This window comes from Oryzias latipes, chromosome 1, assembly GCF_053564925.1.
Source record: "Oryzias latipes strain Hd-rR chromosome 1, Olatipes_Hd-rR_3.1".
NCBI classification, from domain to species: domain Eukaryota; kingdom Metazoa; phylum Chordata; class Actinopteri; order Beloniformes; family Adrianichthyidae; genus Oryzias; species Oryzias latipes.
This window is the reverse complement of record NC_136237.1, coordinates 3,469,914-3,481,972: the sequence shown is the minus strand read 5'-3', so window position 1 is coordinate 3,481,972 and position 12,059 is coordinate 3,469,914. Positions and strand designations below refer to the sequence as shown.

The window sequence follows — 12,059 nt, the reverse complement described above, 5'->3', positions numbered from 1 at the left end:
ATGTCCAGATGGATCAGGTAACTCTGCCCCACACATGCTGCTAGTACTCCTGGGCTGATAGTTCAAATGCACATTAATTACTGCATAAACATATACATGGGCAAGTAAATGGCTTGTGCCACTGTGCAACAATGATGGGCTCTTGGACTAGAGGCGGGAACTCTTCCCTGCAGAAATTTGCACAGGCTGGGAGATTCTACCTTTAATGTGGGGGTAGCATCACTTGTGTGGGCATTGGTGGTATAGTGGTAGCATAGCTGCTTGCCATGCAGTTGACCTGGGTTCAATTCCCAGCCAATGCATTGATTGCTGATTTTGTTATGTTCAGTAACCTTCTTGTGTCAAAGTATTTCATTAAAACATGTAGAGTGTCAACGTAAAAAGCCCAATGTCGATCTATGACAAGGAAAGCTTAGCTCACACTACAGAAATGCTGGCGTTTTCATCTTGTAAGAGAAATCATTCAATGCTGAGAGATGCTTTCATTCATTGGGTTATCTTCTTTAGGATGTGGTCAACACGCAAGGTTGGTCTCTCTTTGAAAAATGGTTCAGGATGTGTGTCATTGTAGGTTAAACTAATGTTTCTGGCCAGTTTCCTTTTGAACATAGAGGATTCGCTGACCGGGAATTGAACCCGGACCGTGGCGGTGAAAGCACCAAATCCTAGCCATTAGACCATCAGGGAAATTCTCCTGTGGAAATGCTTCAAGAGAGTTGGCATTGGTAGCATAGGGGATGTCATAGCTGGGCGGGTGAATGGCTTGGGCTACTGTGCAACAATGATGGGTTCTTGGACTGGATGTGGGGACTCTTCCTTGCACAACTTTGCACAGTCTTAGACATTCTAGTTTTAATGCGGTGTCCTTTTGACACAGTGGGCATTGGTGGTATAGTGGTAGCATAGCTGCCTTCCAAGCAGTTGACCTGGGTTCAATTCCCAGCCAATGCATTGATTAGAGTTTTTGAGAATTAAACTTCATGCTAAATATTATTGAAATAAAACCTGTAAAATGTCAACCTGTAATGTCTAATGTTGATCCAAGACATGGAAAACATAGCCCACACACTACTGAAGTGTTGAATTTTCCATCTTCATGTCTATATTGCCAGAGAAATCATTCAAATGCTGAGAAATATTTGCTTCTCTTGGAATCCCTTGTTTAGAATGTGTTCAAATGACAAGGTTGGTTCAAGTCTTAGATAAGTCTCTATTGAAAAGTGGTTTATAATGTGTGTCATTATGTGCATAGGCTAAACTAGGGTGGATTCCCTGACCGGGAATTGAACCCGGACTGTGGCGGTGAGAGCGCCAAATCCTAGCCATTAGACCATGAGGGAAATTCCTGCATGAAGCAAACAACATTTTTAACAGACTACAAGAATTAGCATACGTTGCAAAAGACTGCAATTTTGATGTGGCCTTGTTGTAGATATTTCTGATTTTTGGAACAGTTCCCATTTATTTTTACTGTAGCAAATTTCTTCAGTTTGTTGTGTTGTTCATCTTGCTGCCATTGGGATGTTTGTCTTCTTGACTGCAACATGTGTCTACTTTAAAAAGTCAAACAGATGTCCAGATGGATCAGGTAACTCTGCCCCACACATGCTGCTAGTACTCCTGGGCTGATAGTTCAAATGCACATTAATTACTGCATAAACATATACATGGGCAAGTAAATGGCTTGTGCCACTGTGCTACAATGATGGGCTCTAGGACTAGAGGCGGGAACTCTTCCCTGCAGAAATTTGCACAGGCTGGGAGATTCTACCTTTAATGTGGGGGTAGCATCACTTGTGTGGGCATTGGTGGTATAGTGGTAGCATAGCTGCTTGCCATGCAGTTGACCTGGGTTCAATTCCCAGCCAATGCATTGATTGCTGTTTTTGTTATGTTCAGTAACCTTCTTGTGTCAAAGTATTTCATTAAAACATGTAGAGTGTCAACGTAAAAAGCCCAATGTCGATCTATGACAAGGAAAGCTTAGCTCACACTACAGAAATGCTGGCGTTTTCGTCTTGTAAGAGAAATCATTCAATGCTGAGAGATGCTTTCATTCATTGGGTTATCTTCTTTAGGATGTGGTCAACACGCAAGGTTGGTTTCTCTTTGAAAAATGGTTCAGGATGTGTGTCATTGTAGGTTAAACTAGTGTTTCATGCCAGTTTCCTTTTGAACATAGAGGATTCCCTGACCGTGGCGGTGAAAGCGCCAAATCCTAGCCATTAGACCATCAGGGAAATTCTCCTGTGGAAATGCTTCAAGAGAGTTGGCATTGGTAGCATAGGGGATGTCATAGCTGGGCGGGTGAATGGCTTGGGCTACTGTGCAACAATGATGGGTTCTTGGACTGGATGTGGGGACTCTTCCTTGCACAACTTTGCACAGTCTTAGACATTCTAGTTTTAATGCGGTGTCCTTTTGACACAGTGGGCATTGGTGGTATAGTGGTAGCATAGCTGCCTTCCAAGCAGTTGACCTGGGTTCAATTCCCAGCCAATGCATTGATTAGTGTTTTTGAGAATTAAACTTCATGCTAAATATTATTCAAATAAAACCTGTAAAATGTCAACCTGTAATGTCTAATATTGATCCAAGACATGGAAAACATAGCCCACACACTACTGAAGTGTCAAATTTTCCATCTTCATGTCTATATTGCCAGAGTAATCATTCAAATGCTGAGAAATACTTGCTTCTCTTGGAATCCCTTGTTTAGAATGTGTTCAAATGACAAGGTTGGTTCAAGTCTTAGATAAGTCTCTATTGAAAAGTGGTTTATAATGTGTGTCATTATGTGCATAGGCTTAACTAGGGTTTCAGGTGAGTTCTCCTATAAACATGGTGGATTCCCTGACCGGGAATTGAACCCGGACCGTAGCGGTGAGAGCGCCAAATCCTAGCCATTAGACCATCAGGGAAATGCCTGCATGAAGCAAACAACATTTTTAACAGACTACAAGAATTAGCATACGTTGCAAAAGACTGCAATTTTGATGTGGCCTTGTTGTAGATATTTCTGATTTTTGGAACAGTGCCCATTTATTTTTACTGTAGCAAATTTCTTCAGTTTGTTGTGTTGTTCATCTTGCTGCCATTGGGATGTTTGTCTTCTTGACTGCAACATGTGTCTACTTTAAAAAGTCAAACAGATGTCCAGATGGATCAGGTAACTCTGCCCCACACATGCTGCTAGTACTCCTGGGCTGATAGTTCAAATGCACATTAATTACTGCATAAACATATACATGGGCAAGTAAATGGCTTGTGCCACTGTGCAACAATGATGGGCTCTTGGACTAGAGGCGGGAACTCTTCCCTGCAGAAATTTGCACAGGCTGGGAGATTCTACCTTTAATGTGGGGGTAGCATCACTTGTGTGGGCATTGGTGGTATAGTGGTAGCATAGCTGCTTGCCATGCAGTTGACCTGGGTTCAATTCCCAGCCAATGCATTGATTGCTGTTTTTGTTATGTTCAGTAACCTTCTTGTGTCAAAGTATTTCATTAAAACATGTAGAGTGTCAACGTAAAAAGCCCAATGTCGATCTATGACAAGGAAAGCTTAGCTCACACTACAGAAATGCTGGCGTTTTCGTCTTGTAAGAGAAATCATTCAATGCTGAGAGATGCTTTCATTCATTGGGTTATCTTCTTTAGGATGTGGTCAACACGCAAGGTTGGTCTCTCTTTGAAAAATGGTTCAGGATGTGTGTCATTGTAGGTTAAACTAGTGTTTCATGCCAGTTTCCTTTTGAACATAGAGGATTCCCTGACCGTGGCGGTGAAAGCGCCAAATCCTAGCCATTAGACCATCAGGGAAATTCTCCTGTGGAAATGCTTCAAGAGAGTTGGCATTGGTAGCATAGGGGATGTCATAGCTGGGCGGGTGAATGGCTTGGGCTACTGTGCAACAATGATGGGTTCTTGGACTGGATGTGGGGACTCTTCCTTGCACAACTTTGCACAGTCTTAGACATTCTAGTTTTAATGCGGTGTCCTTTTGACACAGTGGGCATTGGTGGTATAGTGGTAGCATAGCTGCCTTCCAAGCAGTTGACCTGGGTTCAATTCCCAGCCAATGCATTGATTAGTGTTTTTGAGAATTAAACTTCATGCTAAATATTATCCAAATAAAACCTGTAAAATGTCAACCTGTAATGTCTAATGTTGATCCAAGACATGGAAAACATAGCCCACACACTACTGAAGTGTCAAATTTTCCATCTTCATGTCTATATTGCCAGAGAAATCATTCAAATGCTGAGAAATACTTGCTTCTCTTGGAATCCCTTGTTTAGAATGTGTTCAAATGACAAGGTTGGTTCAAGTCTTAGATAAGTCTCTATTGAAAAGTGGTTTATAATGTGTGTCATTATGTGCATAGGCTTAACTAGGGTTTCAGGTGAGTTCTCCTATAAACATGGTGGATTCCCTGACCGGGAATTGAACCCGGACCGCAGCGGTGAGAGCGCCAAATCCTAGCCATTAGACCATCAGGGAAATGCCTGCATGAAGCAAACAACATTTTTAACAGACTACAAGAATTAGCATACGTTGCAAAAGACTGCAATTTTGATGTGGCCTTGTTGTAGATATTTCTGATTTTTGGAACAGTGCCCATTTATTTTTACTGTAGCAAATTTCTTCAGTTTGTTGTGTTGTTCATCTTGCTGCCATTGGGATGTTTGTCTTCTTGACTGCAACATGTGTCTACTTTAAAAAGTCAAACAGATGTCCAGATGGATCAGGTAACTCTGCCCCACACATGCTGCTAGTACTCCTGGGCTGATAGTTCAAATGCACATTAATTACTGCATAAACATATACATGGGCAAGTAAATGGCTTGTGCCACTGTGCAACAATGATGGGCTCTTGGACTAGAGGCGGGAACTCTTCCCTGCAGAAATTTGCACAGGCTGGGAGATTCTACCTTTAATGTGGGGGTAGCATCACTTGTGTGGGCATTGGTGGTATAGTGGTAGCATAGCTGCTTGCCATGCAGTTGACCTGGGTTCAATTCCCAGCCAATGCATTGATTGCTGTTTTTGTTATGTTCAGTAACCTTCTTGTGTCAAAGTATTTCATTAAAACATGTAGAGTGTCAAAGTAAAAAGCCCAATGTCGATCTATGACAAGGAAAGCTTAGCTCACACTACAGAAATGCTGGCGTTTTCATCTTGTAAGAGAAATCATTCAATGCTGAGAGATGCTTTCATTCATTGGGTTATCTTCTTTAGGATGTGGTCAACACGCAAGGTTGGTCTCTCTTTGAAAAATGGTTCAGGATGTGTGTCATTGTAGGTTAAACTAATGTTTCTGGCCAGTTTCCTTTAGAACATAGAGGATTCGCTGACCGGGAATTGAACCGGGACCGTGGCGGTGAAAGCACCAAATCCTAGCCATTAGACCATCAGGGAAATTCTCCTGTGGAAATGCTTAAAGAGAGTTGGCATTGGTAGCATAGGGGATGTCATAGCTGGGCGGTTGAATGGCTTGGGCTACTGTGCAACAATGATGGGTTCTTGGACTGGATGTGGGGACTCTTCCTTGCACAACTTTGCACAGTCTTAGACATTCTAGTTTTAATGCGGTGTCCTTTTGACACAGTGGGCATTGGTGGTATAGTGGTAGCATAGCTGCCTTCCAAGCAGTTGACCTGGGTTCAATTCCCAGCCAATGCATTGATTAGAGTTTTTGAGAATTAAACTTCATGCTAAATATTATTGAAATAAAACCTGTAAAATGTCAACCTGTAATGTCTAATGTTGATCCAAGACATGGAAAACATAGCCCACACACTACTCAAGTGTCGAATTTTCCATCTTCATGTCTATATTGCCAGAGAAATCATTCAAATGCTGAGAAATATTTGCTTCTCTTGGAATCCCTTGTTTAGAATGTGTTCAAATGACAAGGTTGGTTCAAGTCTTAGATAAGTCTCTATTGAAAAGTGGTTTATAATGTGTGTCATTATGTGCATAGGCTTAACTAGGGTTTCAGGTGAGTTCTCCTATAAACATGGTGGATTCCCTGACCGGGAATTGAACCCGGACCGTAGCGGTGAGAGCGCCAAATCCTAGCCATTAGACCATCAGGGAAATTCCTGCATGAAGCAAACAACATTTTTAACAGACTACAAGAATTAGCATACGTTGCAAAAGACTGCAATTTTGATGTGGCCTTCTTGTAGATATTTCTGATTTTTGGAACAGTGCCCATTTATTTTTACTGTAGCAAATTTCTTCAGTTTGTTGTGTTGTTCATCTTGCTGCCATTGGGATGTTTGTCTTCTTGACTGCAACATGTGTCTACTTTAAAAAGTCAAACAGATGTCCAGATGGATCAGGTAACTCTGCCCCACACATGCTGCTAGTACTCCTGGGCTGATAGTTCAAATGCACATTAATTACTGCATAAACATATACATGGGCAAGTAAATGGCTTGTGCCACTGTGCAACAATGATGGGCTCTTGGACTAGAGGCGGGAACTCTTCCCTGCAGAAATTTGCACAGGCTGGGAGATTCTACCTTTAATGTGGGGGTAGCATCACTTGTGTGGGCATTGGTGGTATAGTGGTAGCATAGCTGCTTGCCATGCAGTTGACCTGGGTTCAATTCCCAGCCAATGCATTGATTGCTGTTTTTGTTATGTTCAGTAACCTTCTTGTGTCAAAGTATTTCATTAAAACATGTAGAGTGTCAACGTAAAAAGCCCAATGTCGATCTATGACAAGGAAAGCTTAGCTCACACTACAGAAATGCTGGCGTTTTCATCTTGTAAGAGAAATCATTCAATGCTGAGAGATGCTTTCATTCATTGGGTTATCTTCTTTAGGATGTGGTCAACACGCAAGGTCGGTCTCTCTTTGAAAAATGGTTCAGGATGTGTGTCATTGTAGGTTAAACTAATGTTTCTGGCCAGTTTCCTTTAGAACATAGAGGATTCGCTGACCGGGAATTGAACCCGGACCGTGGCGGTGAAAGCACCAAATCCTAGCCATTAGACCATCAGGGAAATTCTCCTGTGGAAATGCTTAAAGAGAGTTGGCATTGGTAGCATAGGGGATGTCATAGCTGGGCGGGTGAATGGCTTGGGCTACTGTGCAACAATGATGGGTTCTTGGACTGGATGTGGGGACTCTTCCTTGCACAACTTTGCACAGTCTTAGACATTCTAGTTTTAATGCGGTGTCCTTTTGACACAGTGGGCATTGGTGGTATAGTGGTAGCATAGCTGCCTTCCAAGCAGTTGACCTGGGTTCAATTCCCAGCCAATGCATTGATTAGAGTTTTTGAGAATTAAACTTCATGCTAAATATTATTGAAATAAAACCTGTAAAATGTCAACCTGTAATGTCTAATGTTTATCCAAGACATGGAAAACATAGCCCACACACTACTGAAGTGTCGAATTTTCCATCTTCATGTCTATATTGCCAGAGAAATCATTCAAATGCTGAGAAATATTTGCTTCTCTTGGAATCCCTTGTTTAGAATGTGTTCAAATGACAAGGTTGGTTCAAGTCTTAGATAAGTCTCTATTGAAAAGTGGTTTATAATGTGTGTCATTATGTGCATAGGCTAAACTAGGGTGGATTCCCTGACCGGGAATTGAACCCGGACCGTGGCGGTGAGAGTGCCAAATCCTAGCCATTAGACCATGAGGGAAATTCCTGCATGAAGCAAACAACATTTTTAACAGACTACAAGAATTAGCATACGTTGCAAAAGACTGCAATTTTGATGTGGCCTTGTTGTAGATATTTCTGATTTTTGGAACAGTGCCCATTTATTTTTACTGTAGCAAATTTCTTCAGTTTGTTGTGTTGTTCATCTTGCTGCCATTGGGATATTTGTCTTCTTGACTGCAACATGTGTCTACTTTAAAAAGTCAAACAGATGTCCAGATGGATCAGGTAACTCTGCCCCACACATGCTGCTAGTACTCCTGGGCTGATAGTTCAAATGCACATTAATTACTGCATAAACATATACATGGGCAAGTAAATGGCTTGTGCCACTGTGCAACAATGATGGGCTCTTGGACTAGAGGCGGGAACTCTTCCCTGCAGAAATTTGCACAGGCTGGGAGATTCTACCTTTAATGTGGGGGTAGCATCACTTGTGTGGGCATTGGTGGTATAGTGGTAGCATAGCTGCTTGCCATGCAGTTGACCTGGGTTCAATTCCCAGCCAATGCATTGATTGCTGTTTTTGTTATGTTCAGTAACCTTCTTGTGTCAAAGTATTTCATTAAAACATGTAGAGTGTCAACGTAAAAAGCCCAATGTCGATCTATGACAAGGAAAGCTTAGCTCACACTACTGAAATGCTGGCGTTTTCGTCTTGTAAGAGAAATCATTCAATGCTGAGAGATGCTTTCATTCATTGGGTTATCTTCTTTAGGATGTGGTCAACACGCAAGGTTGGTCTCTCTTTGAAAAATGGTTCAGGATGTGTGTCATTGTAGGTTCAACTAGTGTTTCATGCCAGTTTCCTTTTGAACATAGAGGATTCCCTGACCGGGAATTGAACCCGGACCGTGTCGGTGAAAGCACCAAATCCTAGCCATTAGACCATCAGGGAAATTCTCCTGTGGAAATGCTTCAAGAGAGTTGGCATTGGTAGCATAGGGGATGTCATAGCTGGGCGGGTGAATGGCTTGGGCTACTGTGCAACAATGATGGGTTCTTGGACTGGATGTGGGGACTCTTCCTTGCACAACTTTGCACAGTCTTAGACATTCTAGTTTTAATGCGGTGTCCTTTTGACACAGTGGGCATTGGTGGTATAGTGGTAGCATAGCTGCCTTCCAAGCAGTTGACCTGGGTTCAATTCCCAGCCAATGCATTGATTAGTGTTTTTGAGAATTAAACTTCATGCTAAATATTATTCAAATAAAACCTGTAAAATGTCAACCTGTAATGTCTAATGTTGATCCAAGACATGGAAAACATAGCCCACACACTACTGAAGTGTCGAATTTTCCATCTTCATGTCTATATTGCCAGAGAAATCATTCAATGCTGAGAAATGTTTGCTTCTCTTGGAATCCCTTGTTTAGAATGTGTTCAAATGACAAGGTTGGTTCAAGTCTTAGATAAGTCTCTATTGAAAAGTGGTTTATAATGTGTGTCATTATGTGCATAGGCTTAACTAGGGTTTCAGGTGAGTTCTCCTTTAAACATGGTGGATTCCCTGACCGGGAATTGAACCCGGACCGTGGCGGTGAGAGCGCCAAATCCTAGCCATTAGACCATGAGGGAAATTCCTGCATGAAGCAAACAACATTTTTAACAGACTACAAGAATTAGCATACGTTGCAAAAGACTGCAATTTTGATGTGGCCTTGTTGTAGATATTTCTGATTTTTGGAACAGTGCCCATTTATTTTTACTGTAGCAAATTTCTTCAGTTTGTTGTGTTGTTCATCTTGCTGCCATTGGGATGTTTGTCTTCTTGACTGCAACATGTGTCTACTTTAAAAAGTCAAACAGATGTCCAGATGGATCAGGTAACTCTGCCCCACACATGCTGCTAGTACTCCTGGGCTGATAGTTCAAATGCACATTAATTACTGCATAAACATATACATGGGCAAGTAAATGGCTTGTGCCACTGTGCAACAATGATGGGCTCTTGGACTAGAGGCGGGAACTCTTCCCTGCAGAAATTTGCACAGGCTGGGAGATTCTACCTTTAATGTGGGGGTAGCATCACTTGTGTGGGCATTGGTGGTATAGTGGTAGCATAGCTGCTTGCCATGCAGTTGACCTGGGTTCAATTCCCAGCCAATGCATTGATTGCTGTTTTTGTTATGTTGAGTAACCTTCTTGTGTCAAAGTATTTCATTAAAACATGTAGAGTGTCAACGTAAAAAGCCCAATGTCGATCTATGACAAGGAAAGCTTAGCTCACACTACTGAAATGCTGGCGTTTTCGTCTTGTAAGAGAAATCATTCAATGCTGAGAGATGCTTTCATTTATTGGGTTATCTTCTTTAGGATGTGGTCAACACGCAAGGTTGGTCTCTCTTTGAAAAATGGTTCGGGATGTGTGTCATTGTAGGTTAAACTAGTGTTTCATGCCAGTTTCCTTTTGAACATAGAGGATTCCCTGACCGGGAATTGAACCCGGATCGTGGCGGTGAAAGCGCCAAATCCTAGCCATTAGACCATCAGGGAAATTCTCCTGTGGAAATGCTTCAAGAGAGTTGGCATTGGTAGCATAGGGGATGTCATAGCTGGGCTGGTGAATGACTTGGGCTACTGTGCAACAATGATTGGTTCTTGGACTGAATGTGGGGACTCTTCCTTGCACAACTTTGCACAGTCTTAGACATTCTAGTTTTAATGCGGTGTCCTTTTGACACAGTGGGCATTGGTGGTATAGTGGTAGCATAGCTGCCTTCCAAGCAGTTGACCTGGGTTCAATTCCCAGCCAATGCATTGATTAGAGTTTTGAGAATTAAACTTCATGCTAAATATTATTGAAATAAAACCTGTAAAATGTCAACCTGTAATGTCTAATGTTGATCCAAGACATGGAAAACATAGCCCACACACTACTGAAGTGTCGAATTTTCCATCTTCATGTCTATATTGCCAGAGAAATCATTCAAATGCTGAGAAATATTTGCTTCTCTTGGAATCCCTTGTTTAGAATGTGTTCAAATGACAAGGTTGGTTCAAGTCTTAGATAAGTCTCTATTGAAAAGTGGTTTATAATGTGTGTCATTATGTGCATAGGCTAAACTAGGGTGGATTCCCTGACCGGGAATTGAACCCGGACTGTGGCGGTGAGAGCGCCAAATCCTAGCCATTAGACCATGAGGGAAATTCCTGCATGAAGCAAACAACATTTTTAACAGACTACAAGAATTAGCATACTTTGCAAAAGACTGCAATTTTGATGTGGCCTTGTTGTAGATATTTCTGATTTTTGGAACAGTGCCCATTTATTTTTACTGTAGCAAATTTCTTCAGTTTGTTGTGTTGTTCATCTTGCTGCCATTGGGATGTTTGTCTTCTTGACTGCAACATGTGTCTACTTTAAAAAGTCAAACAGATGTCCAGATGGATCAGGTAACTCTGCCCCACACATGCTGCTAGTACTCCTGGGCTGATAGTTCAAATGCACATTAATTACTGCATAAACATATACATGGGCAAGTAAATGGCTTGTGCCACTGTGCTACAATGATGGGCTCTTGGACTAGAGGCGGGAACTCTTCCCTGCAGAAATTTGCACAGGCTGGGAGATTCTACCTTTAATGTGGGGGTAGCATCACTTGTGTGGGCATTGGTGGTATAGTGGTAGCATAGCTGCTTGCCATGCAGTTGACCTGGGTTCAATTCCCAGCCAATGCATTGATTGCTGTTTTTGTTATGTTCAGTAACCTTCTTGTGTCAATTTCATTAAAACATGTAGAGTGTCAACGTAAAAAGCCCAATGTCGATCTATGACAAGGAAAGCTTAGCTCACACTACAGAAATGCTGGCGTTTTCGTCTTGTAAGAGAAATCATTCAATGCTGAGAGATGCTTTCATTCATTGGGTTATCTTCTTTAGGATGTGGTCAACACGCAAGGTTGGTCTCTCTTTGAAAAATGGTTCAGGATGTGTGTCATTGTAGGTTAAACTAGTGTTTCATGCCAGTTTCCTTTTGAACATAGAGGATTCCCTGACCGGGAATTGAACCCGGACCGTGGCGGTGAAAGCGCCAAATCCTAGCCATTAGACCATCAGGGAAATTCTCCTGTGGAAATGCTTCAAGAGAGTTGGCATTGGTAGCATAGGGGATGTCATAGCTGGGCGGGTGAATGGCTTGGGCTACTGTGCAACAATGATGGGTTCTTGGACTGGATGTGGGGACTCTTCCTTGCACAACTTTGCACAGTCTTAGACATTCTAGTTTTAATGCGGTGTCCTTTTGACACAGTGGGCATTGGTGGTATAGTGGTAGCATAGCTGCTTTCCAAGCAGTTGACCTGGGTTCAATTCCCAGCCAATGCATTGATTGGAGTTTTTGAGAATTAAACTTCATGCTAAATATT

The 12,059-nt window shown here is 42.0% G+C and overlaps 25 non-coding genes across 25 annotated transcripts; 16 read left to right on the top strand and 9 right to left on the bottom strand.

Moving 5' to 3' along the window:
• The first annotated feature begins 231 nt into the window (after positions 1-231).
• On the top strand, positions 232-302 carry trnag-gcc (transfer RNA glycine (anticodon GCC)). The gene has a single exon. It is a non-coding gene; the product is annotated as a tRNA-Gly (tRNA).
• Positions 303-615: 313 nt separating this feature from the next.
• trnae-uuc (transfer RNA glutamic acid (anticodon UUC)) lies at positions 616-687 on the bottom strand. The gene has a single exon. It is a non-coding gene; the product is annotated as a tRNA-Glu (tRNA).
• A 193-nt stretch (positions 688-880) lies between these two features.
• Positions 881-951, top strand: trnag-ucc (transfer RNA glycine (anticodon UCC)). Its single transcript has one exon. It is a non-coding gene; the product is annotated as a tRNA-Gly (tRNA).
• An 851-nt stretch (positions 952-1,802) lies between these two features.
• trnag-gcc (transfer RNA glycine (anticodon GCC)) lies at positions 1,803-1,873 on the top strand. Its single transcript has one exon. It is a non-coding gene; the product is annotated as a tRNA-Gly (tRNA).
• A 560-nt stretch (positions 1,874-2,433) lies between these two features.
• trnag-ucc (transfer RNA glycine (anticodon UCC)) lies at positions 2,434-2,504 on the top strand. Its single transcript has one exon. It is a non-coding gene; the product is annotated as a tRNA-Gly (tRNA).
• A 345-nt stretch (positions 2,505-2,849) lies between these two features.
• On the bottom strand, positions 2,850-2,921 carry trnae-cuc (transfer RNA glutamic acid (anticodon CUC)). Its single transcript has one exon. It is a non-coding gene; the product is annotated as a tRNA-Glu (tRNA).
• A 462-nt stretch (positions 2,922-3,383) lies between these two features.
• trnag-gcc (transfer RNA glycine (anticodon GCC)) lies at positions 3,384-3,454 on the top strand. The gene has a single exon. It is a non-coding gene; the product is annotated as a tRNA-Gly (tRNA).
• Positions 3,455-4,014: 560 nt separating this feature from the next.
• On the top strand, positions 4,015-4,085 carry trnag-ucc (transfer RNA glycine (anticodon UCC)). Its single transcript has one exon. It is a non-coding gene; the product is annotated as a tRNA-Gly (tRNA).
• A 345-nt stretch (positions 4,086-4,430) lies between these two features.
• On the bottom strand, positions 4,431-4,502 carry trnae-cuc (transfer RNA glutamic acid (anticodon CUC)). The gene has a single exon. It is a non-coding gene; the product is annotated as a tRNA-Glu (tRNA).
• A 462-nt stretch (positions 4,503-4,964) lies between these two features.
• trnag-gcc (transfer RNA glycine (anticodon GCC)) lies at positions 4,965-5,035 on the top strand. The gene has a single exon. It is a non-coding gene; the product is annotated as a tRNA-Gly (tRNA).
• A 578-nt stretch (positions 5,036-5,613) lies between these two features.
• Positions 5,614-5,684, top strand: trnag-ucc (transfer RNA glycine (anticodon UCC)). Its single transcript has one exon. It is a non-coding gene; the product is annotated as a tRNA-Gly (tRNA).
• Positions 5,685-6,029: 345 nt separating this feature from the next.
• On the bottom strand, positions 6,030-6,101 carry trnae-cuc (transfer RNA glutamic acid (anticodon CUC)). Its single transcript has one exon. It is a non-coding gene; the product is annotated as a tRNA-Glu (tRNA).
• Positions 6,102-6,563: 462 nt separating this feature from the next.
• trnag-gcc (transfer RNA glycine (anticodon GCC)) lies at positions 6,564-6,634 on the top strand. Its single transcript has one exon. It is a non-coding gene; the product is annotated as a tRNA-Gly (tRNA).
• A 313-nt stretch (positions 6,635-6,947) lies between these two features.
• trnae-uuc (transfer RNA glutamic acid (anticodon UUC)) lies at positions 6,948-7,019 on the bottom strand. Its single transcript has one exon. It is a non-coding gene; the product is annotated as a tRNA-Glu (tRNA).
• Positions 7,020-7,212: 193 nt separating this feature from the next.
• On the top strand, positions 7,213-7,283 carry trnag-ucc (transfer RNA glycine (anticodon UCC)). Its single transcript has one exon. It is a non-coding gene; the product is annotated as a tRNA-Gly (tRNA).
• An 851-nt stretch (positions 7,284-8,134) lies between these two features.
• trnag-gcc (transfer RNA glycine (anticodon GCC)) lies at positions 8,135-8,205 on the top strand. The gene has a single exon. It is a non-coding gene; the product is annotated as a tRNA-Gly (tRNA).
• Positions 8,206-8,518: 313 nt separating this feature from the next.
• On the bottom strand, positions 8,519-8,590 carry trnae-uuc (transfer RNA glutamic acid (anticodon UUC)). Its single transcript has one exon. It is a non-coding gene; the product is annotated as a tRNA-Glu (tRNA).
• A 193-nt stretch (positions 8,591-8,783) lies between these two features.
• Positions 8,784-8,854, top strand: trnag-ucc (transfer RNA glycine (anticodon UCC)). Its single transcript has one exon. It is a non-coding gene; the product is annotated as a tRNA-Gly (tRNA).
• A 344-nt stretch (positions 8,855-9,198) lies between these two features.
• trnae-cuc (transfer RNA glutamic acid (anticodon CUC)) lies at positions 9,199-9,270 on the bottom strand. The gene has a single exon. It is a non-coding gene; the product is annotated as a tRNA-Glu (tRNA).
• A 462-nt stretch (positions 9,271-9,732) lies between these two features.
• Positions 9,733-9,803, top strand: trnag-gcc (transfer RNA glycine (anticodon GCC)). Its single transcript has one exon. It is a non-coding gene; the product is annotated as a tRNA-Gly (tRNA).
• A 313-nt stretch (positions 9,804-10,116) lies between these two features.
• trnae-uuc (transfer RNA glutamic acid (anticodon UUC)) lies at positions 10,117-10,188 on the bottom strand. Its single transcript has one exon. It is a non-coding gene; the product is annotated as a tRNA-Glu (tRNA).
• Positions 10,189-10,381: 193 nt separating this feature from the next.
• Positions 10,382-10,452, top strand: trnag-ucc (transfer RNA glycine (anticodon UCC)). The gene has a single exon. It is a non-coding gene; the product is annotated as a tRNA-Gly (tRNA).
• An 850-nt stretch (positions 10,453-11,302) lies between these two features.
• Positions 11,303-11,373, top strand: trnag-gcc (transfer RNA glycine (anticodon GCC)). The gene has a single exon. It is a non-coding gene; the product is annotated as a tRNA-Gly (tRNA).
• Positions 11,374-11,682: 309 nt separating this feature from the next.
• Positions 11,683-11,754, bottom strand: trnae-uuc (transfer RNA glutamic acid (anticodon UUC)). The gene has a single exon. It is a non-coding gene; the product is annotated as a tRNA-Glu (tRNA).
• A 193-nt stretch (positions 11,755-11,947) lies between these two features.
• On the top strand, positions 11,948-12,018 carry trnag-ucc (transfer RNA glycine (anticodon UCC)). The gene has a single exon. It is a non-coding gene; the product is annotated as a tRNA-Gly (tRNA).
• Positions 12,019-12,059: the final 41 nt, after the last annotated feature.